The 13126-nt window shown below is 45.0% G+C and overlaps 1 long non-coding RNA gene across 1 annotated transcript; it reads right to left on the bottom strand.

Moving 5' to 3' along the window:
• Positions 1-234: 234 nt before the first annotated feature.
• LOC135575374 (uncharacterized) lies at positions 235-12399 on the bottom strand. Its single transcript, XR_010465991.1, has 3 exons — positions 12225-12399; positions 1635-1814; positions 235-1537 (listed from the first exon to the last, which is right to left on the bottom strand). It is a non-coding gene; the product is annotated as an uncharacterized LOC135575374 (long non-coding RNA).
• Between the last annotated feature and the right edge of the window lie 727 nt (positions 12400-13126).

A 13126-nucleotide genomic window follows, 5' to 3' on the forward strand; every position in this document is an offset into this window, starting at 1 on the left:
AATAATTTCTGCATTCTGCTCCAAATTCTCCCTTGAACACAATTAGTTTCCTTATACAGATAAGTGTGTGCTTACTTTTCTTGAGAAACCAGCCACGGATCAACCCAAAGCCTTGGGCACTTCTACTCCCACACCATGAAAATCACGCAGTGCTGAAATACCACTGGCTTGACTCGCGACTTTCAGCCCTCGTTGGACACGGCACCGGGTCTGAAGACAAAGACACGACGCTCTCCCACGAGTCCTGCCAGCCAGGCTGAATATACAGAGCATGCTATGCCCCCGGTCCCGCACAGTCCATCCTGCCTTCTGGAGCCACGGAGCTCTGCGGAGCCACGCAGGCCTGGGCAGGGCTACAGACACCAAAAATCACACCGATCTTAACGGCTGAAGGACCGAGCCCTTCGTTTTGGTCAGCTTCCATCATAAGTCAACATGGGCTCACCACATCGTTCACATTAGAGGCAACCAGTTTCCTTTGGTGCACAAAAGCCATGTCACATTTCAACAGTAAGCAATGTGTCAAACGTAAAGCAGACATCTCACACTATGCTGCTATTTTGTGCATACACGTAATTTTGATGAAATTTTAAGAAGCTTCAGTAAGAGAAGAGCCCCAGACACCCGCAATTGTTCCTTTGTCCCTACTCCTCTCTCACACAACAGGCTCCTAAGCCAGCCCTTCAGGACAGGGCGTCACAACGTTCAGCGATTTATCAGCTCATGCAGATGAGTCACTAAAAATCAAAGACTGGTTGTCAGAAAGCCAAGCATCACTTATTCCTTTACAGACAGCGACTTCTGAAAAGAGCAACAAAATCCTGGTCTGCATCAGGCTTCCATACCCGTGACCTTAGTCATAAATATGGATCCACAAAGCCAATTACAGGCCTGCTGAAATCAAAAGGAGTTTTGCCATTGTAGTGCTGAGTCTAACAAGTTTCAACCCATCATATTCCAAATCAGCCTACCAAAAAGACAGAGTGCCTTTAAAAAACCCAACTGCTTTTACAAGCTGCACTGCTTTCCACTTTCCTCATTTACCATGTGAAAGTTAGGGCAACATTCCTCCTGTCAGACCGCTCAGCATGAATAATAGATATGTCATTGTTTAACTGTCAACTAAGTATCTGTAAGAGGTGCACTTGGTCCTTTGGAAAATCTACAGCAAACTTACTGGGAATTACCCCAAGCTCATATTTTCCAAGTAGCAAAGAAATTACTAAAGAAGAGGCATACACGTTAAACCATAGAAATAACTTTACTCACACCTTATTATCCTTGTGTAACATTTAATTATGTGCTCTCCTACTCCCTCGCTTCAGTGACAGTTTGCTCAATGATGTGTCAAGGAGATGGAGAAAACAAAACAAATGAGGTCAAATCTGTGCAATAATACACTGGTGGTGTTTATTTACCGAGGGCCAAAGGCGCGGCGGCTACGAATGGTACAATCCTGTGCACAGCTGAGCTCCGCTGATCTACACCAGCTGCACACCCAACCGTAACCGCTGAGAAACAGATCAGACTTCCTAATCTGAAATGTAAACCAGGCGGTATTTCAGACACAGAAAGTAAAGACCTTAGGGAAGAGCTGAAACTGTCCCAATGGGGTGACAAATACTCCCACATACAGAAGAAAAGCTTTTGAGTGGTGTAAATGGCCACACTTCCCCTGGAGCTCAGCTCAGGACCAGCCGGTGTTTGTGTTGCTGCGCTTCCTTCATAGCAACTCACTTCTCTCTTCCCTGTAACGCTACAGAAGAGTCGTCACTCTCATGGCACCACCAGAGCTCGAGAGCTGATAGGAGACACTGGAGAAAATTAGGACAGGGAAGGAGAAAAATAAAGGAATAGACAGTCTTAAGAGTGAGAATACCATTACTACAACCTGACAGACCATTAAAAAAGGTCAGCATCCACTTAAAATGTATGAACAAATTAACAGAATACACCATGTTCAGCCACATGTTAAGAAGCATTAATGAGAATAGCTTGCAGTTCAGTTTACTTAGCTCTTTAAATAAACATGGGCTATTGGAAATGTTATACAACAACGCGAGCACCGTAAGTGTAGCTCCAACTCCTGTCATTCCTGCAGATGAGTTACAAATCTACAAGAACTCGTCTGCTCCATGCTTGCAGCCACCGCTAAACTTAAATTAGTAACTGTGTAGGCCTCTTCCAAGGCATATCAGAGACCAGCTGTGCAAGGACCTGTCACCTTCTTGTCAGTGAAAGTTTTCTGTCCAAAGAACTTTCGTCATCCCCCATTCCTCAAGTAGCTGGATGTCACTTGAAGAGACAGCTGAAGTCACTTGCAATGAATGGTCTCAAATCAGAGCTCACTGCCCTTGTCACAGAAAGTCTCACCCCGCAGCTAAAACTGTCACTGATCATGTTTAGATATGTACACTGAGGTATCAGATTAGAAAAGAGTATGCACGAGATGGGAGTTTAAAAGAGGCCAAGTTGCAAGGAAATTCTTAATAGGGAGGATCGAGGGCTTGAAGGGTTAGCCCTTTTCCAAACCCAATTTATATTTTCCATCAAATCCAATAAAAAATATCTAGCTTCTAAAAACGGCATGTTTCCAACCAACATATTCAAGAAGAAGCTAAAACTTTAACTACGTGGGCCAGAGAGCATGTAGATTGCTGGGATATTATGGCACCTCTGCAGCAAGTTACTTTATTAATAGGAAAATACCCAAAAGGCATATTCTAACCTCAAGATTAATGCTCACAATGGTAGATGTATATGCTATAATAAAGAAAAAATGAGAAAAGTGAATTTAATTGGTATATTCTTAAGAAACTCTTGAGAATAAGATAACATTTGCTGTTTGTTTCTGAACCTCTTGCTTATATTGGCAATAGGCACGTTGCCTGCTGGTCAGAGCCCGAGCTGGAGCAGTCCCGGCTCCAGAGCCGCAGTTCTGTTTCGGTACCAGCTTCAGGTACCTGGTTTAGACTCCCACCAACTTCTAGGAAAGCCAGCTTAACCGCTGGCAAGCCTAGCTGCGTGGGCTTGCCAAAGAGCACTTGAGGACACATTTCCAAGACTTGACCTCTACACTAAAAATAGCGAAGCCCAAGTCGGGTTGCAGCTGCTAGTAGAAAGACAAAGGATATGGAAACATCCAAAAGATGCTCATTATGCTCTACATAATTTCATCCTATACTTTTCTTCTAAGATACTGCCACACTAATACATCTAGGAGCTAGATGTGGAGAACGCTCCGCAGCCCGGCCCATGCTGCACCGCAGCCCTGGCGCCCCTCAGGGCCAGCCCCAGAGCCGCGCGGGAGCAGCGCAAGGCGCACGAGGTGGCTTCTCCAGTCCAGAAAGACGGTTTCTCTGCCACCAAAACCCACCTTCTGAGGAGGTGTGCAGGACAGGTAGCTAAAGGCACGGGGGCTGGCTCGGTCACCAGCTCCACAAGACATTCTGAAGAGAACGCCACGGTACCTTCCGCTCTGTTCTCTGTACCTCCCGAGAAGCTGGAGAAAGCCGAGTAACTTTGGACAAGCCTCAAATTCTGCTGCAGCCTGGGAACTGAGAAGACACTTGAGCTTTCACTCTTGCTTTGAAGGACTTGAATATAATACATAGGTTTATCTCTGTCTTGGAAGTTGAATTAGCCAGTGCCTTATTTTCCATATATAAAAGAAAATGTAATCTTCAGTCAAAAGCATCATAAGCTTCCTTCCTTTTACCCTTGCACCGTTGGCTTGAAAGCAAAATAATTTGTTCCAACTTCTTATTTGTAAAGATTGTTCACTTTGTTTCTGCTTAAAAGTGTGGCCAGAGAAATTTTAGTCCAAATTTCATATGCCAAAATTCTCTCCATAAATGAAGCTCAATACAGCAAAAGGAATTCATTCCAACTTTTTCTTACATCTATTTGTTTTGTTCTTGCCTGAAAACACAGCACAGAAATTTTATTCAAAGATTAAAAAAAAAGCAAGAACTCTCTTGAGAAAAGAAACCAAAGGAAGGCGGCACCAGCCCACACAGCTCTATCCCTCACCTCCCGGCTCCCCAAAACTCACCAGCATGTACAAAGCACAAATAACATCCACACTCAGTCCGCAAGTTTTCGGCAAAGACCGTATCCATCAAGCAGGTCAACTGGGAAACGCGCTTTGTTAGAACAGCCAGCTGCGTGTCCCGCCTTCCTGACCACCCAGACCAGCGCGGGCAAGCGCGCCGCGGCTCAGCCCAGCGCGAAGTCGAACCACCAGAGCGGGCTGGAAGGAAGCAGCGGGCTCCAGCCCGTGGGAACCCGCACGTTCCTGCGCAGAGCCGGGGGACACCCAGCAGCACGGCGGGGAGCACGGCGAGCAACGGGACTCACTTGGCATGGTGACCCAGCTGTAGCGCACAACCACTGTTGTGGTTTCAGACCCCTGCTGTATCACTCCATTAAATCAAAATCCCAGGCAACACTGACCACCTACAAATACATTTTGTATTAAACACTAAACCCTCACTCCTGTGGAATATCTAAAATCCTGTCCAGAGACTATCAGGCTCTGACAGGTATAACCACTGACCCCAAACAGGAGCTCCTGGACACTCAGCTCTGCTGAAAATCAGGCCACTGCTTTAGAAATCTAAACACAGGTTAAGGATCCCACAGGTAGGCTCCAACTTTTAAAAATCCTTGGTCTTTAATTTTCATAGCATGAAGACAAAGAGTCTTTTTTGTTTCCCACTAGAAAGCACTCGGGGTTCAGAAGTTTATTGGAAACATCGCTGACATCCAAATCAACACAGGCTGCAAAACAACAGGGCTGACAAGACAGAACGCTTTCAAACATACACTGATCATTACAACAGCAGAGCAAAACATTAATATCATAGGCTTTCGCAGTCAAGGGCTCTGTTCTAGCCGGGTATAACTCTTTGAGCAACATATACTGGGGAAAATAGACTTTGAAGATAAATAGATGGATTTGCTTTCCAGCAAACACAGAATCAACAAAATTGAACATGATGACTATTCCATAGGCAATGGTGACACTGCCATGCAGATTTTCAGAAGTGTCACTATAGCAAATAAGCCCGTTTTGCTCTTGGGAGGACCAGACTGTGAGAAAGAGCAGATAGCAAGGGATGGCTTTGGAAGGGAAAAGAAAACACAGCACGAAACACACCACCACACACAAACAACGAAACACACCACCAACCACCACAAACACACAATGGAAGAAAACACAGTAGCTCTCCCAACATTAAACTCAGCTTTCAGTTGATTTGGCCTCAAGTCTGGGGTGGGAGTTGTGGCTTTATATGAAACAATATGTTTTTTAAGTTCTTCAAACAGATAAACCATTATTTTAGCACCATGGGAGAGAGAAACAAAACCTCACAAAGAGTAACTCAGCTAACAGAAGGGTCCTATCTGAGACGTTCCGCAGTAAAGCCAGCCCCGCCGCCCTGAACGCCAAGCCGGGACTGGTGAAAGCCTCGTCCGTACCATCCGGATGGACGCAAACGGCAGCTTCTGGCACTGATTACTGGAGACGCTTCTTGGGTTTTTTTGAACACTGAAGGGTCTTTCTTTAAGTTCCACATGTGAAATAACTCCCTACAAACATGAACTCCATACATATTAGTGACATGAGTGCCCGTAGTTCTTTTATGGACAGACCTACTAATGATCTCCATGGAAGTTACACGCACAGAGAATCAATACTGCTGACACGGAATTAATGGTGTGCAGATATACCGTGTTTGATACAGGAACAGAAGAAATCATAATTAGGCAGTTTGGTCTTCAAAGTTTAACTTTTACTGAAGTGCTGGGTCCATCGCTATTTATATTATTTCATTATTGCATTCTTTTTCAGAGCAATGACTTTGACCTCAGAAACACCTTTTCCTTGCCAAAGCATGTATATTTACAACAGGGAAACTAAAGCATAACTCCCATAATGTCCACACAGGACAGTCTGGCAGTAAAGCATCTCTATTATTGAGTTGCACACTGTGCCGTTACAGTTAAATGTCTGAGTTTGTCAGTATTTCCATTACAACCCTGACCGTAAAGTGCGATGTGAGTGAGACAAGTCGAAGGCCCCGATTCTCCTCTCCCTTGAAGTGACATAAATTAGGAGCGAGCACACACACAGCACGCACGAGAAGGGGAAGAGGCTCAAGAATCTGAGTAAGAAAGAAGAGCATGCTCCATTTGCAGACATCCACACATACAAGGGTAAGCCCATTTCAGCCCTATTAAGCTCACACATTTGTTGCAAAAGCATTTGCATGAGTTCTATGAATAATCTTCTGCACATTTAACAAATATGAGTAGGTGTGCTAACTCTAGGCTTACCTGTCTCTAAAACGTATAATATTAGTATGAGTCAGACTATCATTTAATTGAATAGGTTGCATTTGAAAACGGTGTTTTCAACGAAAGGCAGATCCCATCCAGTGAAACAAACACGGGACTACAACAGGAACTCCCAGGTCCTCACCCCATTGCTGCCAATGGTCTGGTGGGTCACTTCGAGAGCTCGTGTACTGTTCAGATTATCACACATTCACCATTTTTTAACTGAGGATACTGGCACTTGCTTACTTTTCATACTGGGGTGTTGTGAAGATTCAGTAACGTTTCCCCATGTTACACATCAGAGAAGTGCTAAGCAGTTATAGTGTCTGCTTTAATGCTCCCTTTTCTGGAAGCTGGGATGAGTTACAATCCTCATTCTAAGCTTACCTCACATTGCCTGTCTCGGTAGAGGAAGGGTTTCTGCTTAGTTACATATCACACAGCATACGTTCCAAAACCAGAAACAGCGAGTCTCAGGCCAAAACCCAAAGCTTTAGATGGCCAGGACACGCATTCTGGTGGACTTTAAAGAACAAAACCAACCCCGTGCACCAGTATTTTATTCTTGTCCCACTAAAATTCATTCCTTCTGCCTGCATGTTTCTGCTGCCCTGGTTATCCTGTCCCGCTCCCTCCCCAGCCCGGCCGAGGTCACAGCGCTGTGTGACACCACCCACCACAACGCCCCGGTGACCACGGCGTTGTCACAAGCAGAACCGCAGGAGGAGGGGGGAACAGAGCTAACGGAGTATTTACACACAAATATCTTGGCAATGAAAACGCTTGGAAAAGAAACGCACAAAAAAGCCTCTGACAGCTTAATGAGGTTTTGGTAACACGCAGTAGTTTTCCAACTGTGTTCAAGTGCAATCTTGGTTCTTAAAATCTGATTTTCCTTATTTTTATGGACTTAAAAGAAGTATATCCATTTTGCTCAGCACAGCAATCTGAAAGTTCACTTCTGATTTTATTATTTAATGTGTAGGAAGAATTGCATTTCAACGTCTGCTGAAGAAACTGCCTTCTCTAAAGACAGTCTACAGAGATATGTTTGGAATTTTAAATCCTGGTGTTTTGCTTTTTCTTTAATCTTTTATTAATGGTTTGTGTTCCCATTACTCCAAACTGAGCATTAGGTTGCTGGGGAAAAGAGCCAATCAAATGTGTACAGCCACTGGAACTTATTTGAAAATAAAGGAGGGCTAGTTGATCAAAATCAGTATTTCTGAGATTGAGGCTTGTGATGGACACCTTGTATCGACAGAGGGGAAAAATAGAAAGGGAAAGCACTTTGACAGCAGCAGGTTGGGAAGCAGCGAGAACAACAAAAACAGCTCTCGTTTGCTCTAACTGATCGGTCTCAAGAGGTTGACAGAACCAAACTCAAATACCATTTACTTTTTGCGACGGAGATGGGCAGAAGTTAATTGTGCTGGCTGACCTGACTGTGGCTCCTCCCAGGGTCCCTCCCTGCAGCTCTCTGAGCTATAACGGCCATAATTCGAACTCACCCTATGAGGAAAAGGACACCCAAACTGCTCTCAACAGTGACAGCCAAACGTCCGCTTTTCTGTCCTTCCTGCCACTGGGTGACACAGGAGCCAAGCTCCCGCACTGCGCAGAGTCCCAGGGAAGAGGCCGAGCTGACCTGCTGTTCCCTCAGAGCAGCCAGCACAGAGCACAGGGGACAGCAGGCGCTCTCCCTCTTCGATACACCTGCAGGTTTTAGCAGCGATGAAGGTCTCCACCCTGGAGAGGTGCTGAGTCATTTTAAGTAATGTTAGCAAAATATTATCACTTAACTTTTTTTCTTTTGTTCATCTGCAGATATGTGCGGATACCACAGCACGCTCCATACGCAAACCATATATAAGCATAACCTTTAGAAAACTAATTCAAACAGAAGGCAGCACCACAATACACCCTTCCTAAGGATCCACATAAAGGCGAGCTGGGTGAGCTGGCCGGTGAGCATGGCAGGCGCCCGACACAGGGAGCTGGGGCAAAGGCGGCCTGTAAATGTTTTGTTAACACTAAGCACACAAAACTTACCAAACCAAAATACTGTGAAATCTCTAGAAACAGCATCACATTTGAGCACTAAAAACCCACAAGCACACACAAAAACACACAAACTTTAAAAAAAAAAAACACCACTATCAAATCGCTACCTATAAATATAGGAGTAGTTAGACCTATACAGTCCTAAAATTGCACTGGGCCCTTTGAAGGCAACCACGAGGCTGGTGTTGCCCACAGCAAACATGAGTTTGACACCCCTGATGTAAGTTATCCAAACAGGCTCTTTTAGATCCCCATACATTTAACATGTAGACAATGGTTTAAAGCAGCACTGAACATCCCAAGCGTACATTTTAAAGCAAACTCAGCAGCAAGTTCAGTAATTAACAATACACTTCAAAGGCTGTGGGACACCACTTCGCAAGCATACATCATATTTAAAGCAAACTATGTTGGTGTTGTGATACTGATTTTATTCCGCATTCACCCCCACAACGCTGCTCAGGAGAAGCCTGCACAGTGCAGGCGCAGCGCGGCGCGGCCCGTCTCCTCACGGGCGCGGAGAGCAGCGCCAGCGCGGCTGTCCCTGGGCAGATGAAGGGGTTCAGGAACCGAGACAGCAGATGCCACACGGCAGCCGCTCTGACGGGGGAGCAGGAGGGACCGGGAGCCCAACACGCACAGGGACAGCCAGTGGGGTTCCCCCATGGCCGAGACTCTGACAACCTGTGCTGAACACACTAGCGTTGTTCCATGAAAACAATGATCTTTTTAAAAACGGCCACTGGACGTGTTAGTGGCTCAGCTGAACAGACAATGAAAGAGGAATTTATCCAAAAAAGGGGTGCTGATTTTTTTATTTCCTTCACCCCCCCGCACAGAAAGTTCTTCCCCTTGCCCACACAATGTAATTCTGCAAACACTTGTGCTAATTTGAAGCTCACTGGTTGAGCAGCTCCTTTTAAAATACCTGTCTGCGGTTTTAGCGCCAGCAGCTGAGCCGGGCTGGCGTGACAGCCATTCCCTTGTTCTGAGTGGATCATATCAGACTGACTCCGGAGGAACAGTAATTGGAAATATCATCTCCTAATAGTCAGATATATCCCCTTAAAAATCCCTTGTGTCCACAAACTTGCCAACACCAATATTGCTTGCAGGAGTATTCCAAAGCAAGAACAAATAAAATAACTACATACAGATCCAAGCTAATTTATTTAAAAGACAAACAAATCTTTACTGTAACCTTCAGGTTTTCGTCCATCAGTTTCTGTCCAGAAACTGAACAAAAACTGCTGGGATGAAGCTCTCTCGTAACTGTCATTAAAATCACTTTCTCACTCACGGTGACATTTCACAATCTTGTTTTCCAATTTTGAGCCTGAATAAAACGAGGCATTTCAAAACATGCAGGTAAACTGACCCAAATGTATTATTCTAGACAGTCAATGAAAGCCACATGCAGCTGAAATAATACTACTGTATTGTTGAGGGATATGTTAGCTCACTCTAAAGAGCTGGTAACTGTTACCAGCAATCTTGTCCTCACCTGAAAAAAGGGAACCCATTGCACACCCTGATGAAGAGACGCGCAAGACAAGACACCACCAGCTGATTTTGACCTCCTAAATCCATCTACTCTGTGTTCTACCCACTTGCCAACAAAACTCTTTGCAATCAGAGATACTGTGCACCCTCTTTAAACAATAAAGCCGTATCTGATGTTTCTGAAAAGCAGTGCAGTTGAACAGTAACTTTTGCCATTGCAAAAGATAGACCATTTTCAGGTTGTCTCATGGCTTATTGCTTTGATCACCAGTGATGTTCCTGTGATTGCGGGCAAGCAGCTTATGTGTAACACACTGGACATGGGGCCCTGCTCCACCGAGCCCCTGACTGCCCAGCTTGGCTAGAAGGTATTCACGGGCTCCCCCCTTCCTTCGGCTTGGTTCACTAACACTGCTCCTTACTGACAGACCTTGAACTCTGCTAATACCCTGAGCAGTCCTTGAGTGACCTATGCCACGCAAGAGCCATCACTTTACGAACTCACAGCTCTAATTCCAAAGCAAACACTACCATCTGGTGGGCTGTTTGGAAAGAAAACAACACACCACGAACTTTTGCATCAAAAAAAGCAAAAGCTATGTAGTATTCTTTCTGCCTCACACCTTAGGAAAATGCAGTTTCTTTTCCTAACACTGAAGAACCTCAGATATGTGAATCAGAAGTATGCATCCTCTATGCTGTTCCTCTCCCTTCCTTCCCCCACCCCACCATATAAAAAATTCAATTAAATCCTATCCTGAACTACTGGGATAACTCCACACCTTATATGGTTTAATTCAGTAGTCGTTACTGGCATGTCGCACTCCCTGCACAACGGAGCACGCTACAGAGGCGGCAGAAACTCGCCCGATGTGACGAGCTGCCGCGTCGCCTGCTGACCCGCAGGGCCAGGGCCCCGGCAGGGCAGCGGCGCCCCGGGCACACAGGGCTGGGCGGGACGCCCCCTCAGCGCCCCCGGCAGCACGAGGCCGCCCGCCGCAGCCTCACCGGTGCTCTCTACCACCACAGGGGAGGAAACACCCACCTGAACACACACACTGAATACAAGTGAAGTTTCCCACAGGACACAGCATCCAGCTTGTCCAGCTTCAGTCCTGTCGCCCCACTCACACTAAGTAGCTCTGTTCAGTGGCTGGGAAATGTGACTTTTTCCACCTCAAGACGCAACCTTTGCTGCACAGGGGTTTGTAATTTATTTCCTTCTAAAAATCTTATTCTTATGAGCATACAAGCTATGCAGCATTCAACACCACCTGTCAGTATCCAGGGAACAGCTTTACAAAGACAATCTCCTTAGATAATATAAAACCCTATTGTTTCTCTTCTTAAAGCCATTAACTATTTTCATACCCTTTATATCAGCTGGGAACTATATATCACAGACAACGACAATCTCATTTGTTTTAATGGCTAAGTAAATTCAAAATGGAAATTACTACAGCAATTTGTTCTGGTGCTTTCTTAATTTTGGTCTCTTTACTCCCCACCCCCCTCACCATCATCCCTAATCTCTCCAAAAAACTGATTTTGGTCAAGGACTGGACCTCCGGCAAACCAGTGTATCTCCACTGAATGCAATATAAATCAGCTTTAACCAAATCAAGGATATGGCCTCAAATTTCTAACTTTCTAGTACTAGGATAGGATCCTTTATTACTGGCATTCTTCATTACAAGCCTTCAAAGTTCATCTTTTAAACAGTCATGTCTTCTGTAACAGCCAACAAATAGAATTGTAATAGACAAATAATGGTGGCATTTGCTGTTAAGGCAACAGTTGCATCAGGTGCTGCAGGGCAGACCTAGCTCAGGCCCCATGGGTGTCCTCCCTCGCACACTGACCCTTGGCTGCTCATCACCAGGCACCGCCATTCCCACCCCTGAGGTCATCCCAGCCTGCCTTCCGCACCGAGTGCCTCCAACCGGGTTATCAGTCGTTCTCAGCACTTCTACATACTGAAGTTCTTTAGAAGACAATGCAAATGGTTGTAAGAATGAAATAAAAAGGCCTGTCTTCCTTATCTAAAGATTCAAAAGTTTTGGGAACTGACTGATCTAATTTTGTTAGGCTCTGTTTCCTCTCACAGAAGCTTCTCAAGGTCTTCGGCACACGATTGCAAATACATCCCGGCCTGTGGAACAGCAGATACTCACTTCATGCTTGCATTATTTTCAGGCCACTTGGCACAACTTCAGTTTGCCACACAAACATTTCAATCCTGTATAAAACACTGTTCAGAACATGCCAACAGCAGACTTCAATTAAACAAGTACAGGAGAAGTACAGAGTACCTCAGACAACTGCTCGCTTATCATGATACACAACACATGCCAACCAGTGCTCAAGAACAAAGCGGTGGTCCAGCCTTCTTCCTAGGAGTCAGACAACCTGTAACAGAATGTGACGCAATTTAGACCCTGCGTGCGCCTGTCACTGTGACATCAGTTACACAGCACCGGCAGCCAGTACTGCACTGTGCTTCACCCAGCATGGACTTCAGCTGCCTGCTCATCTGATCCGTACCCAAACACCAGCCACATACCGCTCGGTATCAACCAAGGGAACCAAATTAGGCTTTAATCCAATCAGCATATAATGCAGAAGTAACCAACGTTAATTTGAACCTAGCACAACCTGGAATCCTTAATATGTTTCCAAGTAGCAACCAATACTACTCACTCTGCAAACCGAAAGGAAAAACCACAAACAGATTTTTAATCAAAATCATTCTGTTTTACTGGAGTTTGCAGACTTTAACAAGGTAGAATTCAGGCCCAAAAGCCAAAGACAAGAAAATGAAGTGTTAAATGACTGGGTAGCATAAGTGGAATGACGAGGCTAGAACTGTTTCACCCCGAAGTACAAGATGGATATAACACAGATTTGTCAAGGTAATCTAACAAAGATGAGTTTTTCAACAGATGCACAACGTAGACAAGAGGTAACTGCAAACATGTCTAACTAAAGCCATGTGAAAAACAGAGGTCCAGACAAACTGTGAAAAAGAGAGGTCATTTCTAATTACAAAATAGGTTTTAAGAAATACAAGAAGGTAACACAGAGGTTCAGATCCTACAGCAATAGAAAAGGAACTCCTAAGCCCCTTAGGGACAAGGCTACCCACCCACACTCAGCTCATATTTCAAGTCTTCATTTTAAGGCCATGACTTGACCTCTGCTCAGAGACATATTA

Source organism: Columba livia, chromosome 13 (assembly GCF_036013475.1).
Source record: "Columba livia isolate bColLiv1 breed racing homer chromosome 13, bColLiv1.pat.W.v2, whole genome shotgun sequence".
NCBI lineage: Eukaryota > Metazoa > Chordata > Aves > Columbiformes > Columbidae > Columba > Columba livia.